Source organism: Struthio camelus, chromosome 2 (assembly GCF_040807025.1).
Source record: "Struthio camelus isolate bStrCam1 chromosome 2, bStrCam1.hap1, whole genome shotgun sequence".
In the NCBI taxonomy this organism is placed as follows: Eukaryota; Metazoa; Chordata; class Aves; order Struthioniformes; family Struthionidae; genus Struthio; species Struthio camelus.
Window position 1 is genome coordinate 87,086,498 of NC_090943.1, and position 14,348 is coordinate 87,100,845.

The window sequence follows — 14,348 nt, forward strand, 5'->3', positions numbered from 1 at the left end:
ATTTCAGAAGGTGAGGGGAGTGTAATCTGCTTAATTTGGTCATAGTGAACTGCAGTGCTCCACTCCTTTAAAAGCCCCGGTGTGGGCAGGAGGATGGTGGGTGCTGGTACACCATGGGGCAGGAGTTGCCTTGGGAGGAAGGGGAGACAGCTCCTCCCCGGGAGCAGATCTCCCTCCTGGGAGAGATCCTGCCTTGGGAACAGAGGCAGCGGGGAAGAAAAGGGGTGGTCAAACATCTGGGCCTCCAAAATGCTGGTTAGCCTCCTTCTAGGGGCACACGTGGAGCTAACGTCAATCAATCTCAAGTCCAATCTCAAAGCTTGGACTGGGGGACAGGAGAACCATGCACAGAGACAATAGGCAAGATAAATTCCTGTTTGCAAACACCCTTAGTTTTCTATCCCCTTCCAAGTTATCTACTGGAAAAAAGTTCACCCTCCTAGCTCCTGGTCTACTAAAACCAGCACAAGAGAGGTAAAACCCTTTCAGTGTTTAGGGGATGATAATTTCAGGACTGACTCTAGCCCCATCACTCAGGCGCTCAATGATATTTCAAAACATGGTCCAGAGTCTCCTGCTTTCAAACGGACACAAAAAATAGAAGTAGGGAAATCCTGTGAGACTCAGGTAGGACTGAGACTGGCACTGAAATGGGAACCTCATAACAAGAAAGTTTTTACACAAGATATTCGCAAGCTCCAACCTTATTTGCCTTGTTGAAAGGAAGAGCGCTGACTAGTTTAAGCTACATTTTTTGCTTGTGAGCTCTTTAGGCAATACTAAATAGTAAATCAGGAGAAAAAAAAGAAAAAAAAAGGAGGGCTGTAATTTTTTTTTTTGAAAACAATGCCATCACACACAGAAACGTGTGCATGCAACACCCTGAGCTAGTTAACAACTTCCCACCAGCTGGAAAAGTTTTCCAGCTCTCTGTACATTTTATCCATTAGCAACATAAGAGAAAGGACAACAAAAGGATAATGAAAATCTGTGTCAGGAGGAACCTTCTGGAAGGAAGGACATTGCTCCCTGCCTGAGAAAAATCAAAAAAATTTGCTTTCTGTCACAGTATTTCATGCGACACGTTTTCTGTGGTATGCATTGCCAATCTGCCAGTCATAGAGTTCATCACTGGGCATGGCTGATAAAGTAAGTTGAAGTGGGATCTAAAATGTTCTAAGAATACAGTTTTATGTTTGCTTTCCTCAGGAAGTGGAGGTATATGTTTCCATCTCAAAGTTCTATTCCAAAATCATTAGGACACAAATTTATATTTTCTAAAATTTCCTTTATAAATTTAAATCTGCCAGGACTCCCAAGATAAGAGAACTGAAGATAATACAACCTTTTAGATGTCTGAGATTTGACTCTCTGAAAATTGACTTGAACAGCAGGAACTTTATAGAGATATGCTTGTAACACTGCTTATTTTTACAAATACCAGTATAGCCATCAGAGAATAAAAGGGTAGAAGCTAGTATGAACAGGATAGCTGAAGGATTTTTCCAACTACAGTTACTGCTACATCTTTATCATCATTGGTACATTAAGTTGTACGGATTCTCCAATAATAGTGTCCAAAGAAGTATCTAAGATAATTAGGATTCTATGGTGCTAATTTAATTTGATGTAAAATTCATATATTGTGAATGTTGGAAGAGATACTAATCTTCTGCACGTGGAGGATATGCATTCCAGTAAGCAACACTGAGAAGCGTATTTTCATCCAACCAAATATGTTTCTATGTAGTGTTTGATTATGCAGTTTCCTATGCCATATAGGCATGTGGAATTCTATTACTATAAATGCTAACTGAAAGGCTGGCTCTGACTGTAACCATTATCTTATATAACTGCAAACAAATTTAAGTAGAAAACCCAAGGAGAGTTATCACGTCTTTAGATCTAAAACTAGAAATAAGTAGGAGTTCATCAGCATTGTGGAGATATTCGTTACCATTCATGTAAAAATGCACACATTGTAAAAACACAGGTATACAGAACCTAAGTAACCATTTGCAAAGTTACTTAACATAAAGAGGATAAACAAACATTGAATTATTCCTTTTAGAGGTAAAGAGTCCAAATATTAAATCTGCACTGGCATCCCTAAACTGTTAGGCTGCAATAAGGACATCTGCAAGAAAATAATGAATTGTCTTTAGCAAATAGAAGATCAGAAATAAACTTGCAGCCAAAATAAATCAAAAGCCCCCAGTTCAGCCTCTTTCTGCTGAGAGGTACCTTATCATTCAGTACAAAAACTGATATGAAGAAATACAAGCTCCCTTTCAGTGCCCGTTTTAACTGCAGGGTAACACAGTTTAATAAGGTTTGTTTATAAACTGCCATTCTCCCTGAATTTATCACTTGTAGTAAAGTACAGACTATTAGATGTTTAACATCTAATTGTTCAACAGAGTTTGACCCTAATTTTGCAAGTTTATAGGGCTGAGAATTTAGGGTGAAAAATGTTTTTAAAGATGAGTTAATGAAATAATTGTGAAACAACAAACAAAAAAAGCTACAGTGCTATTTATATACTCATCTTTCTGTCTTTAATAATAATTTTTAATTATGCATTGAAACTTCCAGAGAGCATATTCCATTTATGAAAAACATGTATATTTTACAATATTCTGTGACACATAGGAATGGCTTCAAGAAAGCTGTTTATTTATATGGAGTATATACTATTCAACATACTATATTTAGTAAAATTACTTGCCTACAGTTACTTCGGCCAACTAGGTACAGACTCAGTTAAAAATGTGTCAATACCTTAGGCTAAGCTATCAAAGGCACAAAGATCCAGCAGACTTGTGAGCTTTCTATGGATTTTGAAATCAAATACTACAGAAATTGTTTAAAAAGAAGAAAAAGTTAAACATTAGCAAAATATATGACAATTAGAGGCTGGCTATGCTCCTTTCTTCCAGAGAAAGTTAATAATAATTCTCATTAAATGGTTTTAAGCCCACCCACCAACCACGTAAACACAGGTACGTTCTTAAAAATCATTGAGGATTCATCATAGTAATCAAGCTGGATGCAGGCAAAGTATTTCTGTAAAATGGGCCTAAAACATAAGTTAGTGAGAAGACAATGTACTACTTAAATTCAGTAAGGAAAATTAAATAAAATGGAGGTTGCTTAGACCAGTTGACACTAATTGCCTTTGCTCTTATCATTCTGTGTAGCTATTTTTGATTTACAGTGCCTAAGAGGAAAAACAGAATTATAATGCTTATAAATGCTGGATTTCTGTGCTATTAAGACTGCGCCACAAACAGAAAGATTTTGTACAAGATTGCAAACATGAAAACTTTTCTTCATGTCAACGTTCCCCCATGAGTAATACCATTAAAAAAAGGCTAGTTTCCTGCATATCTTTTTGTGGGACTAAGTTCCTAGTTATAAAACTAGCTATTCTGAAAGGATCTACTCTCTGTTCTCAAGCAGCCAAACCTACCAGCACTGGAAACTCAATTATAGCATGTATTAATATTTTATAAATTAAATTTCATAAGATATACTTGGATGAACAGAGCAACTAAATTAAAATTTGATTTGTAATTAAAAACTTATCAATCATTTCAAGAACATGAGCACAATCCACATGATATATTTGCTACTATACTCTCTCCAGAAATTGTAAAGTAAATTGTCAGGCACTATTAGCCATCAGTTCTGTGCAGCAGACAATGTTTCTTGCAATGGAGTGAGCATTTAGAAGTGGTCAGCAACGGCATAATATTTGATTACATTCATGATACTGCACCAGAAAACTACAAACACATGGCGAAGCATTACACCTCAAAATTACAGAGATCTCAAATTCTAAATAGCTCTGTACTCTAGTAACCTGTGCATGATCATCAGACAAAGGGAGACGTAGGGCAAAAACAGAAAGGAAGACAGAGATACCTAGAAAAAAAGAGAAAAAATGCAGTGTCTGTATGATTACTTATCGCTTAGATCAAAACAGACTGACTGAAAGCACAATGAAGTCATCAAGATTCTTTCCATAGGCTTAAAAAGTGAGAAAGTGGAGAGATTTTGAAATCTGAATCACCTCTTTCCTTACAATTATAATTCTTAAAATATCAATACATTTGGTTGATATATTTATAGATTCCTCATTTGATCTGCTTATGACGTTAAAGTTCAGACAATATGGAGGCCTATAAGAACAGGTTATCTGTACTGCAGAGGAGAATTCCAATTCTCTGTCGATACTGCTTTAAAATTAGCCCTTTATGGACAAAACATGGTGCATTTTGATTAAGTGAAAATTCCAGGAAACTTGGAATTCAGCAAAATTTCTCAGAAGTTGAAAAATTGAGTATTTGTTAAAGTAACTTACTAGATTAACCTAAAAGTTCACAGCACCTTGTCCATATAACTTTATTTAGGTAAGTATACTGAACTTTATTGCAGAATCACAGAATGGTTGAGGCTGGAAGGGACACTTAAGAGATCATCTCATTCACCCACCCCTGCTCAAGCAGGGTCACGTAGAACATGTTGCCCAGGATTGTGTCCAGATGCTTTTGAATAACTCCTCCAAGGAAGGAGACTCTACAGCCTCTCTGGCCTTGCAAGTATATCAGTCAGTTCCCTCAGCACTTGTGAGTGCATGCCGTGGACTTGTGCATGTCCAGTTTGCTTAAGTGATTCCTAACCTGATCCTCCTCCACCAAGGGAAAATCTTCCCTTCTCCAGACTTTCTCCCTGGTCTCAGGGCCTGGGATTCCTGACAGCCAGTCTTACCAGAAAAGATGGAGGCAAATGCAGCGTTCAGTCTCTCTGTCTTTTCTTTATCCTTTATCACCAGGGCCCCTGCCCCATTCAGGGGCAGGCCCACATTTCCCCTCATCTTCCTTTTGTTACTGATGTTTTTATAGAAGCCCTTTTTGTTGTCCTTGATATCCGTTGCTAGGTTAAATTCCAGATAGGCCTTGGGCTTCCTAGCACCATCCCTGCAGACTTAGACAGTGTTCCCTTATTCCTCCCAGGTTGCCTGTCCCTGCTTCTACCTTCTGTATACATTCGTCTTATGCCTGAGTTTTGCCAGGAGCTCCTTGTTCATCCATGCAGGTCTCCTGCCCACTTTGCTTGACTTCTTGCTCATTGAGATGCACCATTCTTGAGCTTGGAGGAAGTGATCCAGCTTTCTTAGACTCTTTCTCCTTCTAGAGTCCTATCCCATGGCATTCTTCCAAGAAGGTCCCTAAAGAAGCCAAAGTTTGCTCTCCTTAAGCCCACGGTTGTGATCCTGTTCTTCGCCCTGCTCCCTCTTCTCAGGATCCTGAACTCCACCATCTCATGATCACTGCAGCCGAGATTGCCCCCAACCTCCACATCTCTAACCAGCCCTTCCTTGTCTGCCTTACTCACAAGCTCCCAGCCAGCCCATTGTCCACTCCTAGGCAGAGCTTCATACATTCCAGCTGCTCTCTCACATAAAAGGCAACTCCCTCCTCCTCACCTTCCTGGCCTGCCTTTCCTAAAGAGCCTGCAGCTATCCATTGCAGCATTCCAGTTATGCGAGCTATCCCACCATGTCTCCATAATCACAAGGACACCATACTCCTGCAACTGCACACAGATCCTTATTTCTTCCTCTTTATTTCTCATGCTGCATGCCTTTGTGTGCAGGCACTTCAGAGAGGCTGATTCAAGTGTGCTGATTTCCAAGAAGGAGTGCAAGAGGTTTCCTCGTAGTCTTATCTTATCAATCAAGAAGTATTAAAATATACTGTTAAATCAAGTACCTCTTTGCCAATAAGGCTCCTACCTAGAAAACACTTGTGTAACATGAACTTACAGTCTGCTTGTGGTAGAAGAACAAGTGATATTAAATATTAAAGCCTAACTTAATTAAAGCTCCGTATTTTTCAGAAAGTAAAACCTGAAGAATCTTGATTAAGCATTAACTCAAGTACTTTGTAAAATATATTTATAAAATTGTGAATCTGAGAGACTGCTAATAGACAAAGTAAAAAAAGACATGAAGATTTAAGTCCTAAGCTTTTTTTTTTCTCCCATTTACTTATTTCTTTGAGCTAACTGAGAGAAAGAAAGAAGTCAAATATATTCTCCATTCAAAAATAATTACAGCAGCAACTCTTTAATCCAGAATTCTGTCTATCAGTCTTTTGAAAACTTAAGAGATGCCTACTGAGCTGTGTTACTCAGCTAATCCTAGCACTTTGAACAAGATGTCTCTTAGAAACTACTCTGTTGCTCACCCATAAATCATTCTGTGTTCTCTGCCATGTGGGTTGTAGCAGCAGTAGAGAAACCCAGGCCTTCAAGAGTATGACACAAAGGTGCAAGTCCCATATGCTCATTTACATAAAGGCACTGAAGTCTGCTGAAGCAAGTTATTTTCTGGTATTGTAGCTGGAGGTACAAATAAACCAACCTGTTTTTCAAAGCCTGCATTACCTTAGTAATGTAAATCCTGAAGTTGCTGTACGTGTGGCCTAACTGCAGAAGGACAGCAGAAAAATGAGAGAACTATTTAGTAGATGTATTTGTATGTCTCCTTCAACAACACAATTTTCAATATGTGGCTCTTCACATCAACCATTTATGGCACTTTACATGTTTGGTTACTTTTAAATAAGCACAGTTGCTCTATTTCTCCCTAACATTACAGTCAAGCACGAGATCAAAGTTTAATATATTCTTTCTGAATAAAAGCGTACACACTTTTGTCTAACACACTTTTTGTCTAGTGGGTATCGGGTAGTCACTGTCTTGGTGCCTTTGAGAATTACAGGCTTATTATCTAATTCTGGTGATAGATATTTATCCTCCTTTTCTCATAGCGTTTAAATGCCTTGCAATCTTCAGGGAATTTATACTCTCAATATCTTTGTGAGGCAAGAAATGAAATCCCCCTTCTACAAGTGGGATACAGAGTAAATAAAAGTCTCTGGAAGATCGGCGTATTGAATACATACTTTTTTAATTTTGGAATAAGCTTTCTCTCTAAGGTTAATTAATTATTAAATATCTGCAAAATGGATGGGTGCTTTCATCTGAATCCACTAGAGAACCCAATACTGTTTTATAAGCACATATCCAGCAGGTAATGTGTTATAAAACAATCTAAAACAAAAAAAAACAGGCTTCCAATTACAATGTGAATATCAAGCAAACAGCTATTCAGAAGTATTCGCCTTGGGGTTAATTGATATGACACTGGCACAGGACGGCACAGGATGAAGAACAAAACGGCAAAGCAGGGGATTTTAAGCAAACAGAAATCTAAAATTAATCTGTTTGGGAGCAGAAATAAGCAGCGACAGCATGACTCTGAGCCCCACAGTCAGAATTTGATTTTGGACATTGATAGTGAACAAGATGTCTACAGCTAATGCTTCCATTCGGATTTTTGGCCTAAAGGGAGGAAATTTGGGAGGGAAGCTTTATTATCCAGATTACAAGGGAAAGGAGTATTAAGGGATGTTCACCAGAACACAAAAAAGTTAAGAGAAATCCTTAAATAAGATTATACTCTTCAGTGAAGAAGCATTCATTACTGTGGAGTTGTAAGAAATGAAACATTTCTAACCTTAGAGATTAGGAGAAAACACAGGAATAAGGTGTGCATTTATATTAATGCCATTTCGGATTGATAGGTTGTAAATTAAAATGAAATCCAATCTGGTGATACACACTTCTAAAAGGATATGCACATTTAAATTCTAAGGGATTATAAGGGATATACATTTCTAAAATCCAAATGACTACAAATAGGGATTTTTAATATGACTAGCTAGGAATTTTTAGCATTTCAACAGAATTTTAACAAAGGATATTATATTTTTAAAATTTGTATTTCTAAACCTTTTCTTACAAATCAGTTATCTTCTGACAGTGAAACTGCAAACTATTTATCCTGTTATTGTTTTGTATTTGTAATAAATTTTTCACATTACAAACTAGTAATTTTCTGTTTATGAACTCTGAAAGCTTAGTCTAAGTTCAGGAATCAAACTGGCTTTTTACCATCCATGCATTCAACAACAAAAGATTCTGCAAGTCATGTCAGTCCGTCAAGTAGACACGTCAAAACCATAGTCAACAGCTATTTTATCCAGAGAAAAAGTTTTAATATAAAACAATGATGTCTGTTTTTCCATCAAAAATGTGATGAATTTATCACTATCTGAATATGTCAAAGGAATGTAGCAATTTCTATTAATTTTTTTCCCTAGAACTTCTTTTAGATAGCTCTAATACATCTTAGGATATAATAACACATTTTCAACACAATATATTTGGAAGCCGTCATTTTTACATTTCTACTTCTCTCAGACTTCCCTTTCCTTAACAAGTTTCATAATTTTGGCTCTTCATCATGGCTGACAAATAAAAAAGACAACATGTAGAAATTTCTTATAGGAAATTTCCTCCTCTAATTCACCAACAACCCCAAGTAAAAATAAAATTAATTTTAAATTAGAAAATAGTTCTAGTGATATTGCACAATTGAAGTCCAGTTCATTTTTGACGCGGTTATCTCTGTTTCGTACACAGATAAACAGATAGGAAAACAAAACTTTAGAAACAAATTATTACTGATGAAACACTCTGAATACATACAGAGAAACAGTCTTTGGAAACTAGTGGGTTGTATTTTTATCTGTTATTTTCGAATCCCTCTGGAGAAGCAGTATTCCAAGATACTATTGGACTTTGGTGATTTTATTAATTTTTATTATTACTATTTCCCAGATTTCTTTTAAATACTAATCTAGGCTTGGCCTGCACAACAGTATCACAAAAGAAAAGGAAAAGATGTATTAGTCCTTAATATTAGAGTAACGCTTACATTAAGATAAGAGTGCATAAACAGAATACAGATATACAGTGCATAAACAGAAAGGTCTGAGAAAGATTTTTCAAATGAGCTGATGTTTCAGATGCTTCCATTTAATTTTGAAAGAGGGAAAGTATATTAAACAAAAAAGTTACTTGACAAAGAACTTATAACCAGGAAGATTCTTGGTACATCAAGAATGTGTCACTACGCACGTGCTGGAGATGGAAGACATACGGTCAGTGTAACACTTCATGAAATCTGACTGGGGTTAATGAGTGCCGTATCAACATGGTATCTCAGGAATAGATTCCTGGTCTGCTCAATTAAAACTAACACTTTGGGCCTGACAGACTTTTTTTTTATTAAAAGATAGTCTTTCCTTTCCAAATGAAAACTAACAGCGGGCCACTGGATTGAATTAGAGCTACTTCTCTTCCTCATCCTGCTTATAAAGTGCAGTACAAGAAGAAGGAGCGTTATTATTCACATTTAGCTTCCTGTGAAAGGAGGGAGCTAACAAAACTATTTTCTCTTTTTGGGGGGCAAAGAGCTGTCACCTGTACAGTTGTAAGCCTTTAAGAAAGGAAAAGAAGGGACACCAATTCCCTCTTGGGAGCATGCCCATGCTCTCTTCAGGATTTTTGCTGCTAAGAAGTTCAAGCCAAGACATACATATTCCCCTTGGGGGACTAAATAGTTCCTCTTAATTTTCTCTTTTCTCCGTTGCACTTGATAGAAGGTCTCCCATTTGGCACAGGACTGTAGCAAGTTACACACAAGGAAGCTGAGTATCTCCAGTTATTAGCAGATATGTGTCAGTGTTCACTAAATTCCAGTGACTGCCTGAGAAATCCTGAATAATACACTCTGTACACCTGCTGCACCAAAAAAAAGAATCTCATTATACCCCATTATTGTAATAGGCAAAAGAATGCCAAGAAGATCTTAGCTACGGTACCAATAATGAATATAATGCATTATGTAGTGAGCAGTGTGCATTTCAAATGCTTTGCATGATTCTTGCAAGACTAACCATAACATGATTTGGCTGGACTTTAAAAAAATCTTTTTACTTATTCTCTTCTTTTTCCTGCATATTTTTTGCAGTTCTAATTAATAGCTGAGTTTTTTATGAAAGACAAATTCTTTTTTAAGAAATGGTGGGGTTTTTTGAGTGACATTAAAATCTTTAACTACAACTAACCCTAGACGTCTTTCAAAATATTTCAGGCTATGACTTATGGAAAATAAAATGGCCAACACTGTAGCACATCTTCATATGGCAGCATACGCATGAAAGTGGAAATATAATACATTTAACACTTTCTACTGTATCCTAGTCTCTCATGAATGACTTCAAAACATTTCAAACATTTGGTCATGTCATGTGTTGTCCATTCAAAAACCAAAATAATAATGAAAAGAACATATTATTTCCTAAATTGAACCTGAATTCACATTAATACAGCAAGTTTGAAATGGACTAATCTTGTTTAAATGTTTGAGTTTGCTTTTGGCTTTAAAAAAACCAAAAACAACAAAAACAAAAAAGACTAGCGAAGGAGCACGATCAAGAGATGTACAACTGATAATACCGGACAGTGATTCCCATTCCACAGACATACAAAAGAAGTCAGAAGTCTTTTTGAACCGTGGCAGTCTTGTAGGGAATAGTGAAAGCAAAAATAAATTCGATATCCAAATGTACCGCACAATTGGAAAAGCACTATACCTATCAAATAAATGGCATTATACATGACATCAAGTGAACTACTAGTGGTAAAAGTAGGACCTTGCTTGACTGGCTATGCACCTTGAACCAAGGTTCAAATAAACACTTTTTAAGTATGCAAATATTTGGCTCCCCTTCTCCTCATATTTTAAAGAGATATCTTAACGAAACCCACCGTGGTTGGAACAGAAGAGCAGAGCGGCCAGGAACTCCCAGGAAAATGTTCCTATAGAAAGAGCACTAACTGTTCCTGAAGAGAAATCTCAATGTGTTTTGGTGTTTTTCCCAATTCCATATAGCAAATGCCATTTTTTAAGACTGTCAAAAGGGAAGTAAACATTGCCAGAAAATTAAGAAGAGTTGAACCAATATAAATGCTCAAGTCAGTCATTAGAGTGGTGCATCCTTTTATGTTGAAAACCCTGACTTGAGTGCACTCAATGAATTGTAACTGTCATACACCCTGCATACAAGACTAAACTCCACCAGTGGAATGAAATCTTTGTGACTCTCTTTACATAGATGCAAGAACTGCCCAAGTATAACATAAAATTCTGTATTAACCTACCTTAACAGTGGATTTTTATCTTGACAGTCAGTAACAAAAGAACAATTTTGTTCCTTTTGCAAATCTATCTTAGTCTATATGCTATTGATTTCAGTCAGCTGAGCTGCCAAGCGTGTGCAGTAAAGTCCATGTACCTAAAATAATCCTCCTTAAAATGTATTGGAGGAAAAAAAGAATACTGCATATCTATGCTACAGAAATCCGATTTTCAACCTGGCAAATTAAGTCTAGTTTGTGATTCTGAGAAACTAAAAGAAGGCAGGTTATGTCACATAACATTCATGATGTTAGATGGTGAATGCTAACACCAGTTTTTGCTTGGTGAGAAGAGGCAGTTATTTGAAAGATATCACCTTCAGAATTTCCTTTCCATCTTCAGTTGTGTAACTTTAAAATGCCTGCCTTTCATATTTCAGTTAAGACAATTTTTTCATAGCCTAACGTACCCCTCTAAACAGCATTTACTATTAAACAGCTGGTATCTATGTGGACAGTGGTGCATTATACAATCCAAACTCTTCCATATATTCAAGGAGGAAAAAGTGAGATAGCCATTTATTTTTCCAAGACATAACTTCAAATTTGAAGTATTTATCAGATTCAGCCTGCCAGCTTCAATATACTAGTTTACTCTGGTAGAGAAACATAAAAGAACACTTCATATCTCAGTACAAAGTAATCTTTCCTTTGTACCTCATTCTCATCTGATACTGATCAAGATAACTGAAGCAATCTAGTTTGATGCTAGCAGATAAACTGGCTAGCAGTTTTCTTCTTCCTAGTATATCAGTAAAAAGGAGAGTACTGGATTCTGGACTTTTCTCATTCCTCTTTTCATTTTCTACAACATCTCCGATATGTTTGCAGTAATGTGGTAGATAATAGCACCATTTATATTATTTCACAAGCTAAAAGCTTTAAAGGTTTCCATTTTTGTTTTACATTTTTATTTTCTAAAATATTCCCATTTGCTTACCATGGTTTACTTCACTATTTTGATTTTTCCCTTTAATTTTTTTCTTTCAGTAGTAGGATCATCATTTCCACACTGCCACTGCTGTTCCCATTGCTACAGTGCAATTTACTTCATGGAAAGTTGCTCACCTTTATTTCCTAATTGTGTTGCAGCTGTATTTCTCTTTTATGAATGTAATGTAGTATGTCTTTCAAACCTCCTGCTTCACAAGCCAGTGAAATTCCTAACTTGTTTTGCTTCCTTATTTTGGAATATGAGTCATTTCATATTAGGGCGAGAAGAGTCATGACAATACCGAGCTCTGCGGTATCACAGTGCTGCATTTTTACTTGACAGCATACAGTAAGTTGTAGGAGCTTACGTGTGCTCCTTTCTAGTGCGTTTCCATTCTTGGTTCTTATTCTCCACAGAGAACCTCTTTCGCTCCCCACAGGTCTAGAATGTACCTCTTCTCAGCTTGACTTTGAACTGTCTGTTGTCTGAATATCCTAACTCCACGCACTCAGCTTTTCACTTTGTTCAGCTGTTGTCTTTTTACTTCCCATTGGCGGTTTATCTTACAGATAAATGCGTGCAATGAGTTAGTGCAGTAGCCAGGCTAGGGGGTCTTCACTTCCCTAGGAGAGAAGAGTCAGCAGCTTAACATCCGTTGCACTTCCATATCACCATTTCACGGGAGATGACGGGCAAAGGAGCAAGAGCTGTCCACTAACATCGAGAGCAGTGCCGTTTACAGAGGACAACACAAAAACTTACATAGCAGTAGAGGGATACAGCAGCCCTCTATTTTATTTTCACATGCCAAAGTTCATTTTCTAAGTGACAAGAAGTTTCTCCCCATCTGCCCTGTATTTTCCCCACAAGTTACTTTTCTAACATGTGACACAGCATTTCAGACCGGGAACGCTAGCATCCTGTCCTTCAGCATTAACAAGATAGCAAAATGCTTAGAAAAGAATGAGAAATAGGTCAAGGAAAAAGTGGTGTTCCTTCACACCTTTCAATAGGCAGCAGCACAGGCATTCACATTTGGAAGTTGCAGCCAAACTAGTGCCTTTAATAGATATAATGGGAACCATCTTCTACGAATTTGCCTTTTTCCTTTCTACACCCGTGTTTCGGTTTTATCATTTGCCTAATAATTTCACTAGTGGTATCTTATTTTTATTTTGTAATGAAAAGTATGAAATAATTTATTCATTTTCTTCTGTTTAGCTTAAATAACACGTAAACCAGAACAGGCTTTTAGCCTGAGCTGAATACAAAACATATTTTAAAAGGTTAGGACATAAGTGACCTGCTCACATAAAGCACAGCCAGAATTACTTCTGCTTACAGTTACCAGTCAATAAAGGTATTTATATCATCAGCCATTTGACCAAAGTCATCATAGCTGCTAGGCGATCTATTATATTCAGAGGTCATATCAAATTCTTAACAAATTATTGCATGCATAAATGTAATTGTAAGCTAATATTCCTATAAACTGAGCACTGAGAAGAAAAAAGAAAAAAAAAAAAAAAGGTTGCGCAAGCTATTTCCTTCGTACCAGACTGCTCTGAATGAGGTTTTGCAAGTTACCTGTTATAAGCTCAGCAGTTTCCCCTATTTGCCTTATTTGCTGAGAGAAGGAAATTGCTGAAATGATATGACATCAATATTTTCAACACAAATTTTCAAAATCCAGTGAGGAAAGAGTTAATAGCTATTGTCTATTTCTGATGAAAATTGCCTAGAGCTTGAGAAAAAATGACATCAAGACAAAAGTCACAACTCCTTATTAAGAAAACAAACGTGCCAAATGATAAATGGCCAAAGCAGCGCTGAGGAGACTGAAGAAGAAAAGGAACTACAATCATTTTCTAAATAAATTCTACCAAACTACGCTGACGGTGATACACACAGGAAGAAACAGATCACACTTAAAGGAATATTACTGCTTCATATAAAGTCTTTTTTTTTTTTTTTTCCTCCCCTCTCCATACCAAATTCCCCACAACCCTAATCAAAAGCCTCTTAAAGTTTGGCTCATAAAGTCAACACAGGGCTTGTTTTTTCCTCACTGCAAGAACATTTATTGAACTCTCGAGTCCACATCTTGTATGCTATCAGGCTTCCCAGGCACTCAACAACCAATTCGTCATCTTTACTCTAGTTATAAAAAGTTTTATAACCTTTCCATCTTTAACTAAGGTTTTCTATCCTTTCACTGTGCTTTTGTGCTGGGAAA

General features: G+C 36.8%; 1 protein-coding gene across 18 annotated transcripts in view; it reads right to left on the bottom strand.

Moving 5' to 3' along the window:
- The window catches only part of CDH12 (cadherin 12), a 646,759-nt gene that overhangs the window by 291,687 nt on the left and 340,724 nt on the right, over positions 1-14,348 (bottom strand). The gene's annotated exons all lie outside the window — the stretch shown is intronic.